The sequence below is a fragment of the Chaetodon auriga genome, chromosome 10, assembly GCF_051107435.1.
Source record: "Chaetodon auriga isolate fChaAug3 chromosome 10, fChaAug3.hap1, whole genome shotgun sequence".
Taxonomy (NCBI): domain Eukaryota; kingdom Metazoa; phylum Chordata; class Actinopteri; order Chaetodontiformes; family Chaetodontidae; genus Chaetodon; species Chaetodon auriga.
The window spans coordinates 8,818,042-8,831,743 of record NC_135083.1 but is presented as its reverse complement, the minus strand read 5'-3'; the positions used below and the strand labels follow the sequence as shown (position 1 = coordinate 8,831,743).

Below are 13,702 nucleotides of genomic sequence, written 5' to 3'. Positions count from 1 at the left end.
GTCTTCCTTTGTGACTTTCTGTGACATTCAACCTGTGAATGTCATTCAGCCTGTGATTATACTCACGTAGTCTGCAGGGGAACTCAAAAGTACTTCCGTAATTCACACAATGTTGACTTCCCCAAACATCCAGGCCTTTCATATAATCTGTGTCCCATTTTTTCTTTAAACTGCCTTTTTATTGCCGTTCATGTTGTTGCTTTTTTGTTTGTTTTTCTCTTTACTAGCAGGCAAATCAGTCATCCACTCAAACATGAAGTATATGCATACTACTGAACAATATTCCTACATTAATATTATTTATTATAGAAATATTAGAAACATTTCCAACCGATAAAGATATTTAAGAGCTTGAAAATCTAATCGCAATAAATAAGCCAGTGTTTGTAATATTATCACAGACACTTATCTGCCCAACTGGGCAACTATTTATTTAAACAGATGGGTAAAAATAGTTTTGGGCTGGTTTCCACGGACAAAAAGTTAGGCTGTTTTCCAGTAAATCAAGCCCTCCTCTCATCTGATAAGTATGATGAAGACTGAGTGGACTGTGAGTTCAGTAAGCTCAGCTTGACACCCAATGACTGATAGCTGATAACCATTTCAGTTTATTACAACTAGTTGACACTTTTTTCCAGTTCCAGATTATTCTGTGATGTAAAGTCTTCATATGAGTGAAAAACTTTTAATGCAACCCAACAAAAAACTTAAATTTTATTTTATTGTAACTGTGGTTTAATTCTACTGATAAACCAAAAGGAGAGACCAAAAACACCCTTTTTTTAAATGGAAATTTAAAAAACTGGGCTACTCTTAAGGCTATTGGGCAGGTTTTTGGTCTCTGATTGGACTGTTGCCAGATTGGGCTGACAGTAACTGTCCAGACTGAGCTCCTCCTTACTCATCCAGTCCTTAGATTCCCCTCTCTCTTTGCTGTCTATCCTTTTGTTTCCCCCTCTGATCCCACTTCTCCACGATGAAGCATGGGAAAAGAAAAAAACAAACAAACAAGTCTTTTGAGCCAGAGGTAAACACTCTGAATGCTAATGCTAACCTGCTAAATGCCCAGATGATTCAAGTAACGAGGCGATTCATGACAGGAAACCTGTGGCAGTGACACTGTAGACACCAGGCTACCTCTGATCTGACTGGTTCTGTGTCAGAGAGTACGACGAGAGAGCATTACTTATTTAATGTGTGTGGATCTGGAGCATGTCACTCGTGCTTCCCCGTCCCATAGTGGATATCCATGGGACGGAGTAGAGGAGGAAGCTCTGCAGAGTCTCATCTGAATGAACTGGGATGTTAAACACCTCCTGACAGAGCTGAGCTGCTTCGTAGTAGGTAAATGGCTCCAATGGGACTTAACTCTGGGGACGTTAGCACAAATCGGTGTTGGCCTGAACTGGACCTATCGTGCTGAAGAGTGGGTGATTCAACATCATGCTCGTAGATTAAATGAGACCAGGCGCTGACCCTTTTGTTGGTCGCCCGCTTTGGTACGCTGGCTTTATGACAAGTGAGGTCTTTTTTGGGAGGGGGGGCTGAGAGGAACTTCTTGTAATGGAAAAATAGCAACCTGCCAAAGCGAGCTTGCAGTTCCACTGTGGTGAGTGAAAAAATACTCTCCAGGGTGGAAAAGCTTAGACGTGTCTCGGATGGAGGCTGTATTTCTGGTCAGAAATGTCAGGACGATGGAGATGTGAAGAGGGTGTTATGGTGGTTTCAATTTGCAGTTAGCCATAACAGAAGAGTCAGCTGGTTTTCTTGCCTCGTACACTCAGTGCTGAATAGAATAAATTCGTAGTAATGTTCCTCTTGTAATTATAGTATTCATCTGCAGAGGTGGACCACAGTCACGCCAACTGGTGCCAAGCCCAGATGTAGGTGTTCATAGTTGATTCAGCGTATTTCTGCTCACCTGTTTGTAAGTCGTGTTTTTGCACTCATGCTTGTCCAAATGCTTATCCAGTGGAAAATAGGTTTACACTGCAACGATCTGTATCATCAGACTATTGCCATGGGCTGGCTTGCACGGTGGGGTGCATCATTATGCAGGTTTTTTTTAATCAGTCGCCGTGATCAGAAAAACAGCGTGTTTGCGCTTTGGTGCGCCTGACATCTGAAACACTACATGCACAGGCTCCTTCTGATCTATGCTTAAGTTGCAGGCAGTGTCCACACCACTGAATAATTTACACTTGTGTCTCTCCCAGAGGGACATCAGCATTGTGTGGGAGGATATTTTCTCTTCTTTATGTTACCTTTTAAGAATACTTTTTCTACAACAGCTTTGCTGAAATTGTGATCATAATGAATGGGCTAATGCGGTGTGACCTAAGGGAAAGGCTGGAGAATAAACGACAGTGTCACGGTCTCTTCACCTCCCATCCTGCTGCTGCAGGGTTGCAACATTATGGGAGAATATATTTGGGAACGTTGCCTCTGCTGCAGTATCTACACTGCTCATGCTAAGCTGTGCAGCTTTTGAAATGCTAATCATCTGAGGAAGCCAGTTTGTTTACTCTAATGCTCAAGAATGCCACCCTCTAGAGGGAGAGAGTGCTTTTCATGTTCAGGGTGTTTATTGAGGTGTCTGATGGGGAAAATGCACACAGTACAAATAAAAATGCGTACGTTAGGAAAAACGGTCTTGTTTCTGTAATGCTTTTGTTTCGTCCTTTTTGTACGTGTTATATGTGTGATTAAAGCACGGTCAAAATGTGTGCTGCCTCTGCTCCGCTCTGCTCTGCTCTTCGTGATCAGTGGGGGGACTGTGAAATGCTCAGAGGGAAACACAGGCGCTGTCTGTTTCTGTGTTTTTTCACTGTTATTCTACTTTTGATGACATATTCCTTTGCATCTCTTCACAGCGCCTGCCTGGAGAATAATGAGGGTGTGTGCTGCATTAACTTATGTAATGGCAAGCGTGAGGAGGGGTGGGATGGAGGGGGGGGGGGCAGTAAAGGAGGAGGGGGAGAAGAGAAGAGTGATGAGCTCATGCTGCTGCACTGCAGCTCTTCTATACACACTCTGCACCTTGTGGTCTTCACACCATGTGCGTGCTCTTGCACATGCACAGATGCATACATGCATCATGCAGTTTGTGCGCAATGATTGATTCACATACAGATATGTAAGCACATGCAGACGGAGAGTAAAAAAGAACAGCTCATTATTGAAATTACAACCCAATTTGGTGTTCTGCTGCGGAAACCAAAGGCTGGCTTGCGTAGTCTTCAGATCTTTATCGCCAATCTCTCTCAGTGCTTTGCTATGAATGGGAATTAGTGTGTGTACACCGTCCTTTACCTGCACCGCTGTAGCAGCTGTGAACAAGCTGAGCCTCCACAGCTCAGGTTGGTAATTGCCGCTAATCCACCAACTCTTTTCTGTGACAAAGCAGACCCTCATTATCCAGAGTGTGTTTTGATTTATGTCAGAAATGAGCGAGGTGGGGTAGGGTCAGGGGACGGGGGGAGTTGATAATGGCACGAAAGCACATTTACTCTATAAAACAGAGTGGTCCCTTTGGGGGCTTTCAGCTCTGTCTCAGCCTGCAATGAATATGTGAATAAATGGATAAAATACTGCTCTGGGCATGGGACTACACATTAGAACATCATTGTCCAAGATTCTCAACGCTAATGTCATAAGAACATGAATCATTTGCAGCACCAGTGGGAGTGGGAACATGCGTTGTATGTATAATCTGTGGCTCTGTTATTTAAGGTTGATTAAAAGCAGAATGTAGCTTTTTTCCCCCCTGAACTAATATTTGATCAGGAATTATTTTGCATGCATTGCGTGGGCCCAAGACTTGTGAAATTAGCACACGTCCCTGCATGAGAGTGAAATAACCATGCTGTCAGGGAGGCTGGGACTGTGGCTGGTAAACAGTCATTAAACGTTTATCCTGATTGGACTAATTGCTTTGAGCTGTGTGTAAATACAGGCCTGTGTTCCTGCTCGTATACACGGGCATCTATATCTTCTATGGACATTGCTTATTTTTTTCAGCCTGGGCTGTTGCCTTGACAACTGGCCTCAGAGATCTGTGCACGTGCATGTGATTGTGATGAATCCTGCTTTCAATCTATGAGGCCTCGTCCGCAGAGACGCATCTCATGTGTCTGTCAGGTTCCCATAGTCACATGACTTCCTCCCTGTGACGTCATTCACCAACGTTCATTCTTTCCGTACAGATATTGTCGGCCTGTATTGATTTTTATTTTGAATTAATCTGACCACAGACAATGAATCAGTGGTCTGCAGGAGCTGAATTATTGATCATCAGTGTCATTATTTTTATTTCAACTTACTGTAAGTGTCAGGGCTTTTTACCCAGATTGGAGACTCAAGGCTGGAATTCAAGAGTCATTTATGACAAATTCATCTAAGAGATCAAACCTGTCTCCTCATTCAGACCCGAACATGTCTGCCTGCAGCCTAAATGAGCTCCCTGGGGAGCTTCAGATCTGTAGCCCTGGCTTTAACTCCATTTTCTATGCACATTTTCCCCCCTTTTAAAACAGTAACCCTCCCACTGCTGCTCTACTTTACGTCAACTTGTTCCCTTGCCCCGTCTTGATGAAGACGAGTGGGAGTCTTTTGATCAGTCCTATATCCCTAAACGCTACATCACTCTCAGTGCAGCGTTGACTGTACGCTAGCACCATCTGTTGGCAGAGAGACCTCAGGGCTGATATCAGCCTGGAGGTCTGAGAAAACCTCCTGTGACCACTTGATATTGGTCTTATGTTAATCTCCCTCCCACTCTGTGCACAGTCCGCGGCTTTGACTGCATTTTTCATAAAGAAACAGATAACGTTACCCGTCGAAGTTGTCTCCCTGTCATGGCCATTCATTCAGTTGATTCAGGCATTCTGCTGTGAGCAAGTCAAGGGCAGAGAGCTAAGTAATTAAACAATGGCTGATATTTTAAGTCAAACAAATGAGCAGTCCTTAATGCAACTGTGAGCCATGGGTGAGTGGAGAGAAGACAAATTAAGGCAGATGGGGGCTCTTGCATTGTCTGGAGTCCCACAGAGGCTGCTGCAGCCTTGGAGCCTGTTTCTCTGGCTTTTCTCCCAGTTAGACTCACTGCCAAGGTTTATTGAACTGGTCTGATATAATAGTGATTTTAGCGAAGTGCAGAAGTAGTATTTTTTTCAGTAGAATGACTCACAATGCTATGATTTCTGTCTTAAAAATATGTGGAGCAACAGGCTAGAAAACAAAATGCATTCAAATCTCTGAATCTTTGCTCTTTCTTTGCTCTGCCAGTAATGACACATTTTGATGCCTGTTATGTTTTAAAATGCAAGTAAGTGTAAATTATATTCCGATTCCTCTGCAGCTACGGAGAGATTGTTAGATGACCTGTTATCTAACTGCATGGTTGGATTGCGCTCGGCCTGTCTGAAGATGTGTTCTGGCTGAGAGCTCAGATTTCGCCTTCGGCAACACCATGTGTCCTGAAGAGCAGGGGGGTGGGGGGGGTGGTGGTTGGGAGTGACCTTGCAGAGCTGCAACACACAGACTCGGGACATGTCCCCACCGAACAGCAGACATCAACATCACAGCAGCTGAATAAATGAGCACAGACCAGGGTGGAGGCATGTTGAGGGGTGAGAACGAAGGGGACAGCTGATGGTGGAGAGAGTGAGAGATGGGCGAATGAAAGAAAGAGAGAGATTCAAAGAAAGAGTGAGGCTGCGAGAGACACAGCTGAGTGAGGCTGATAAGCGAGGCAGGGGGAGGGTGCTCTGTGTGAGGAGAGCCTCCTCTTTTCATTGACGTTCAGGGGAATGTGCTGATTAGTGGAGAGTAAATCAGTCAGATGGAGGTTCCCAGTCTCCTGTGCCTGACGGAGCTTGCTGGTGTTCCAGTAACCATGATTACCAAACCTCTCTGTGAAGAGCCGTAGCAATTTGTCATCAAAGCCCGGATCTTGTTTTATACTGTACGGGGGCAACCCGGACACAGATGTGTAGAGGTAGGTGGGCTTTACGCTGAAGGTGTGTGTGTGTGTGTGTGTGTGTGTGTGTGTGCTCTCTGGCTGTTGTTCATATAGGCTCTGTAAGAGAGACAGCAGCTGCATACATTCTCAGACACCGCAGGAGTGTGGTGAGCTGGCGTGCTGGCATGAGAGTGGCACTGCAGAAAAGGAATTACCAGCAGTTTTGATAATTGTGTTTGTCATTAATCAAGCAAAAGAAACATTCTTTGTTTCCAGCTTCTCAAATATGAGCGATTTTCTTAGATTGAATACCTTTGTTTGTTTTTAGGCATTTGTTGGGACGTAACAACCCACGTAAAGACGTCACCTCGGGCTTTTGGAAGTTGCGAATGAGCATCTCTCACTATTTTCTGATGTTTAATAGACTAAACAATGACTCATTTAATCTGAAAATTAATGAGATTAGTCAAAGATGAAAATGATTAGCTGCAGCCCTACATGAGAGATGGATGGATACAAAAGGATGGATGAACATGTGAGTGTATTGGTGCACTTGTGTGGAAAGTGTGTGACATAAGGCTGTTGTACACTGGGGAGCCAACGGCGCTGCTCTGGAGTCTGATGTCACGGTCACGCTGATGCACGGTGCCAGGAGGGAGGCGAAGAGGCTTGTTTTCATTTGTGTCTCATATTTAGAGTCAAAGTCCATCTTTGTACAGGTGCATTGTATATTTAAGCAAACACACGTGGTTTACCAGCTGCTGTATACCCCACAGAACTCCGACAGGTTGTTTTTTGGGCCCTCTCACCCTCATCTTCTCGAACTGGCTGAGCCCCCACCTCCAATCCCAACGTCTCTCTGACTCACAGCACATTCCTGCTGATTGTCCTGCTCATGTCAAGCATCCTGTTGACATCTTTTCTATGAAAGCTATAGCAGGACCTCTGAGGATCTGTTCTCCCCAATTGTTCACCAGGAGCTTGTGTCCACAGTCCACCCGGACTTGCTCTCATTAGACCTCTTAACAGAATGGACGGCTTAGCGAGGACATCATTAAAGCCTATTAGATGCACAGAGCGTGAGACGGCTTCTCCCTCATGAGTCATGCTGTACGTGAGAATTGCGATTGGAGCTCCACTGTACTCATGCACGCTGCTTTTTCTTTGCCTCCGCTTCACCGGCTTTATCGCGTGCGACTCGCCCTTTCCTCTCTGGCCCCCCCCCTCGGTCCGTTTTTATCATCCCCTGCCCCCTCTTTCTCTGCCGTGTGTTTACACTCCATCAAGTCACATGTATTGTTATCTCGTTGTCCTGGTGCAGGACGTTGCTGAGTTATGTTTTGTGGTACAGCAAATAAAAGGCAGAAATCCCCTTAGGGACAATTAGGCACAGTGCAGCAGCTATGAATCTCAATTGCTTTTTATTACACCGAATTCCTTGGTGTTTCATCATTCAATGCAAAGTAAGTGGCAGAAACGGTGAACTGGCTTTTTTGTGTACGCTGCTCATTATTCTGTACTGTGTCCACATAGGAAGCAGTTAAATTGAGCTCTCAACGCTGCTTCAATGTGATGTTTAGGAGCGGGCATCTCCCAGAAAACATCTTAACCTTATGCTGAACAGATGTCCGTACGCTTGAACAGGAGGTCCAGCAGACAATAAAGTGAACCTGTCACACTCACACTGGCCTTTCTGTGTGGCTCAAAGCGGCAGTGGTGACTGAGCTCTTAGTGCTCAGTTCCCAAAACACACGAGCAGATTATACAAGGAAAAGTATCTCTTCCTGTTATCAGGGTTGGTTTGAGGATGTTAGTGTGCTGCTGACTCACCATGTCCCTCCCTCTGAAAGTGCACCTCCCAGCTGTCACTGCAACATCTTTGTAGTATGTTGCACAATCTACTGGTGAGAGGTTTAAGTGAGGCAATTGACCTTATTTATACACAGTGGACTTGTTGAACAGCTGGGATGGGAAAACATCTGGAAGGCTGATGTAGACTGACTGGACTATGTCCCTTTGATATATTGCAAACCACAGCAGTGTCTGCTTTTATGGGGAGGTTTCAGGGTAGTTAGCTGCATAGAAAAACGATTTCAAAGAAGTTGGGATGCTGTACAAAACATAATTGAAACAGAATGTGATAATTTGCATATACTCAACTGATCATCACCTCATCAGCTGCATTGTTTTTTTGTTAAAAAAAAAAAAAAAAATCTGCTTATTCTGAATTTGAATGCTCCAAAAACACCTGTTTGGAACATTCCACAGGTAAACAGGTTCATTGGTAACAGGTGATAGTAACATGATTGGGTATGTAAGGCTCAGACGTTCACAAGCGAGGATGGAGGGAGGTTCACCACTTGGTGAACACATGATTGTATGAAGGATACCACAACTATTTTTGTGTTAGCAATGGATCAAATAACTATGACAATGTGAAAGGGGTTGCTGGAAGTGATGAATTCACAGATAATTACCACCTGACTCATCAGTTCCCCCGTTTCAGCATCTCTCAGCTCACAGCTTTACAACCTCCAACTTAACAGTTTTCACTCTCACTGCCCTCACCAGCACCGTTTCCAGCTGCAGCAGGCAGCTGTTTTCAGTGGAAAGGCTCTAAAAACCTAATAAAACAAAGTTGGTGACTAACTGATGAATGTAGTGGAGCATTTAGTGGCTAAAGAGACACATATATTTCTCGGGAGTCGGTAGAGACCAAAAACAGAGCTAAAACCAGAGTGAATATTGAACTTTCATTCATCCAGTGATCGGAAACATGGCTCCAAATGTTTAACAGTGTTCCTCTCAATTTGCTCCAGCCGAGTGAAGGACAAATAAAATACATACATGTGGCTCCAGAATAATTCATGTCTAATACTTTGTTTGCTTTTGTGCTTTATATGGTGTATCTCATTACCTGCAGCCTTTCATACCTGGGGTCACAGTCTCCCAGAGTAAAACTGCAGATGTGGGAATATCAGCAGCTCATAATCTGAGGCCAGATGTTAAACAGTGTCGGACTACTCTTTCCCATAGACAAAATATTCTTTTTCAATGAGGGAAATTCTGCCAAACCAATATATCAAAGAGGGCCAAGTGAACACCCAGAATTCAAACTGTACTGCGGGAGCAACTTGAGGAAATAGCTCCACCAAAAGAGAAAACATTCTCATATGACCCATGTTGATTTTAACGTCAATCATAGATTACCGTGTGGTTGTGAGAATCGCAGTCTACTGATACAGCCTACTGTTTTTGATGGACACCTGAGGCTGTTAGGAAGTTCAGTTGATTAAAATGACAGAATCAGGCGTGTCTTCGTTCAATCACAGTAACCCAAACCAACAAGTTAAAGCACGTCAGTCTCCTGGCTGCGCCCTCGGCTTCTCAGACGAGTTTGTGGGATCCCAGAAAATGGGAGGTAGAGAAACATCCTCTCTGCCCTTGGATATTTCCACATCCTGGTCCAAGCCCATTTATTTTGGAAGTGTGCATCATGGAAAACCGAGAATAAGTCATGCTTCAGGAAAAAAGTAGCAGTATTTGGTGCTTATTGTATGGCTCACACTGACATCATCTTCATCGCTTTTGTTAAAAACAATGCATTTTCACGTGATTTGTGATACGTAGAATCAACGGCATGAAGACCCAGTTGTCCTGTGGGCTTTAAGAGCCGGGAGGGGGGGCTGTAATAAGTAATTGAGGGGCTGCAGATCGATGTGCCCTGCAGCCTGCAGAGACCCGAGCTGTGCTTTTAGCCAATAAAACAGTAAGCTTTATGGAGCGTACATCAAACCTCCAAGGATACAGCCAAGGCAGCAGACAGATTTACTCTACATTTGAAATCCATTCCTCAGTAATGGCAAGAATTTGTCTTATTTTTTTATTCTGTAACTCCTCCAATGCGGGCTGGTGCGTTGTGAACTCTGTGTAAACACTGATGTATGGTACGGGCGGCTGGCTCTTCTTTAGCTCGCCCCAGTCTGACTTGTGTGGTTATTGACTTCCATTGTGAGCCAGAAACCGTCCAATAAGCTTTGGTTGTGTGTGAATTAGATAGAAGCCAAATAACATTAGCTGCTGTCAGGTACTTTGTCATAGAGACGGTGAATTAATCCACGTGCCCCCCGTGCAAGCCTCTTTTCTTGTAAATGCTTTGGCACTGTCTCAAGTGGAGGTTATGGGAGGCATTGAGAGAAATGAAACAATAAACACGGTGCTGCGTAACCGCTCCTCAAGAGGTTTGTTATCACGGATTTGAGTCTGCTTGTTATTCTCAGAATGTCTCTATCGCTCAGTAAAGCCGGGCCTCACGTCCTACCCAGCCAGCCTGAATGGTTCACATGTTGAAATATAAGATCTGCTGACTTGCACCCATCAGGTCTTGTGGAAATGTGGTATGAATGGAACCTGCACACTCAGGACATCTTGTTCCACTGGAATATGTCAACATGAATCCATTTCTCAGCACAAAAGGTTTCCTCAGTTTCCTTTCACATTCTTGAGCTAAAGGAACGAAGATTGAGGATGACTGCTTTATCTCTGCGCTTTTGTTCTTTGATTGATTGCTTTCCGGTTGTCTGTAACTTTGAGAACATGATTCACTGACTATTTAGTAGTTTTTCTTCTTTTTTTTTTTAAGCTTCCAAACTCTGCTTTTGGCTCACTTTCAACCTCCCAATACTTCGACACATACGTCTAGTGAAGGCATAAACAAGAGAGAATGGAGTCATCAATTATTTCTTTTTTAATTTGGCTTTCATTGTTGTGGGGCTTTCAACTGTGGCTTTCAATTAATATTTAAATACAACTGATCAAGTTTTCTTTGTGGCTGGGAGACGTTGTTATCGCATGTAAACTGACCCTTTGAGTTTTCTCATGTCCATTCTTTGATGAGTCAGTCTGGAGCGGAGGTTGTTTTATGCTTGCATGTGCAGAGTTTGGGGGGTGGATTGGTGGGGGGGGCTGTAGAGAAAGAAAGTGAGGATTTCCTTTGACAAACTGGATCCTGATGCAGCACTTTCACTCAGTCATTACTGGTCAAACCTTTTGCTTCGTAGGGACTTACTTGATGAACATACAGTGGCAAGTCCATTTAGATAAGCTTGCGGTCTGTAGTCTGATTTGTTCTATTGTTACTCATTTGTTTAAGTTGATTAATGTCTTGAATCACAGCAGAGCTAAACTTGAAATGAGTTTTATCATCACAGTAGGGTTCCTCAGTGGCGTGCCTTGTATTTCCGTGTGGAAATTTATGGTGTGAATGTTGCATCTTCAGGTGAATTAACAGTATTTGCACAGCAGATCACGATACTCATAGCCGCCTTCACTTACCCACATCTGCATTCAGTCTTCCAGTTTTGGGCGCTTTCTCCTAAAATAACATTATGTTTCCTGAATGATTCTGTCACTGTCAGCCTAATGAGGGCCATTAAAATGAAATACATTTTGTGCTTTCACTTCCAAGCGGAACAGAGTCTGCAAGAAAACTTTGAACTTCACGAGGCTGCGGATCGTGACTGCGGTTTGTGGGTTCCAACAAGAAAATAACAAATATAATTTGGCAAAGTCTGACATATTGACACATCTCATGGCTACAGGGTAGCCCCTGTTGTTCAGTGACTGTGTTTTCCCTAATCAAAGACTGGAAAGGCGTGATGGAACAGACACGAGAAAGGCTGCCTTTATACGCAGTGCCAACACAAACAATGGCCTGTGCCAGCGTAGACGGCCGGGCCGGGAGGTGCTCCTCGGGGCTCAATAGCCGCAGTGTTTCTGCCGTGGGCTTCGGATGCCACAGAGGCGCAGTTGGCTTTGCCAGGCAAGGGCGGCAGAGCACAGCAGCGAGTAACTGGAGTGCTGGCTGTGGAGTCCAGCGCTGAGGGAAAGCAAAGCGAGGCAAACTCTGCTAAAGTGATTAGACAGCCGTGTGCGGAGAGGTGAGTAGTAGTGGAATGTAAGCCATCGCTGTCTGTTACAGGACTGTAGTGCTTTGGATCTGCTTCCTCCCTTTATCTCTCTCTCTTCATTAATCCCTTATCTGTGTCAGCATATTATGTGGCAGGATGTACTTCTGGTGTGTATGCATCCATAGTTGATGCTGAATGACTCATTTAGGAGCATCCATCAGTTCAAAACCCTCCGTGCAATTAACACGTCTGTTTGTCTTCAAGGAACTTATTTACACTACAATCAGCTCTTTAAACCGTAACACTATTTCATGCTTGACTGCTAATGAAAACTTGTGAGTGATTTGAGTGATTGAGCAACACAAGATCATCAGCTGTTTATCTGATCACTGATGCAGCCGGCAATGAATGGAATCTGATTGAAAGAGCAATTATTATCACTGCAAGCCTTCCAGTCAATTTACTCAGTTCAGTGATGTCATTTAGCTCATGGGTTCAAATTGATTGCATTGCCAGGCGCACAAACACATGCATGCACACATGCACGGATCATTATTTTGGGAACATGTCTGGTTTATATCAAGGGACAGATATGGTTATTTTTTATTATTCACTGGGATCATGCTGATGGATGGCTCCTGGAAATCAATTTTGGAATCAGGACAGCAAAGAGACGTGATTTTTAAAGCATTTGGCTGATGCTGTACAAAACAGGAGCCCGTCCGATGATTGATTGGCCACCATGGTGCGATTAGGCAGGGAAGCAGATACTTTAGGAAGGTCCTGGGGCTTTGAAATGACTGAAAACGGATGGAGGCAGCTGAATGCTCTGTTGTGCTTTTGTATTCTAAATTGTGCATATTTCCTTCATATGTTCAGTTATTTAAAAAAAAAAAAAAAAAAAGTTAATTGCGGGACACACACTGATGTCCAATTGCTTACACAGCACAGAGTTATTAGACTACGTTATTAGACACACTCACTGGCCACATCATTAAGTTCACTTGTACAGTCCAATGCAATCGAATACAACAGCTCTGCCATAAATTCCGCTTTTACAGAGATAATAATGTTCAGTTTTGATTGACACTGTCCAAGAGGTATTCATTTAACCACATGTTTATGATTGAGTTTGTAGTTTGCATTGGTGTTGAACTGGACTGCATTATATTGAGAGCTGTTTTCTAATATTTTGACCCCATTTACATACATGAGAGGGGCAGAATATTAGAAAGACCTCTCAATATGATGCACTCCAGTATAAGAGCACCACCCACTACGACCTCAAAACCTTCATGAAAGGAGAATTCGTGGCAGAGCTGTTGTATTGGATTTCATTATATTGCACAGGTGCATCTACTGAAGCAGCTGGTGAGTGAATAGCTTTGCATTAAAGGTTCCATGTGTGACTTTCAGAAAAGCCTTGGTGACCATTAAACGTGCAATATGAAAGAATGTGACACAGTTTCCATGTATTAATGGCTTTGTTTTGCCATGGTGTGAACAGATTGTGACATAACTTTAAAAATTGGACCCTCTCCTACTTTCTCGGTTGCCTACAACAGCCTGTGGACTGATTTCTATGTAATGGACTTGTAAATTCCAAAGATTGTGATGTTATGCACACTGCTGAACGCCTCTCTTGTTGCTCCCTGCAGCGTGAAAAGTGTGCAGCACTGGCTAACTGCAGTTTACTTAACAGCCACCAGTGTCAGAAGTGTTGAACAGAAAATATACAGTGTGCATTAATACAACTGGGATTGAAGAAGTTTGATGTAAGACATGCTGATAATCATTTTTACTGTGCCACATTTTCCTGTCACGTAGTGCA

General features: G+C 43.8%; 1 protein-coding gene across 6 annotated transcripts in view; it reads left to right on the top strand.

The window, feature by feature from the left end:
* The window catches only part of iqsec1a (IQ motif and Sec7 domain ArfGEF 1a), a 92,158-nt gene that overhangs the window by 51,391 nt on the left and 27,065 nt on the right, over positions 1 to 13,702 (top strand). The window lies entirely within an intron of this gene.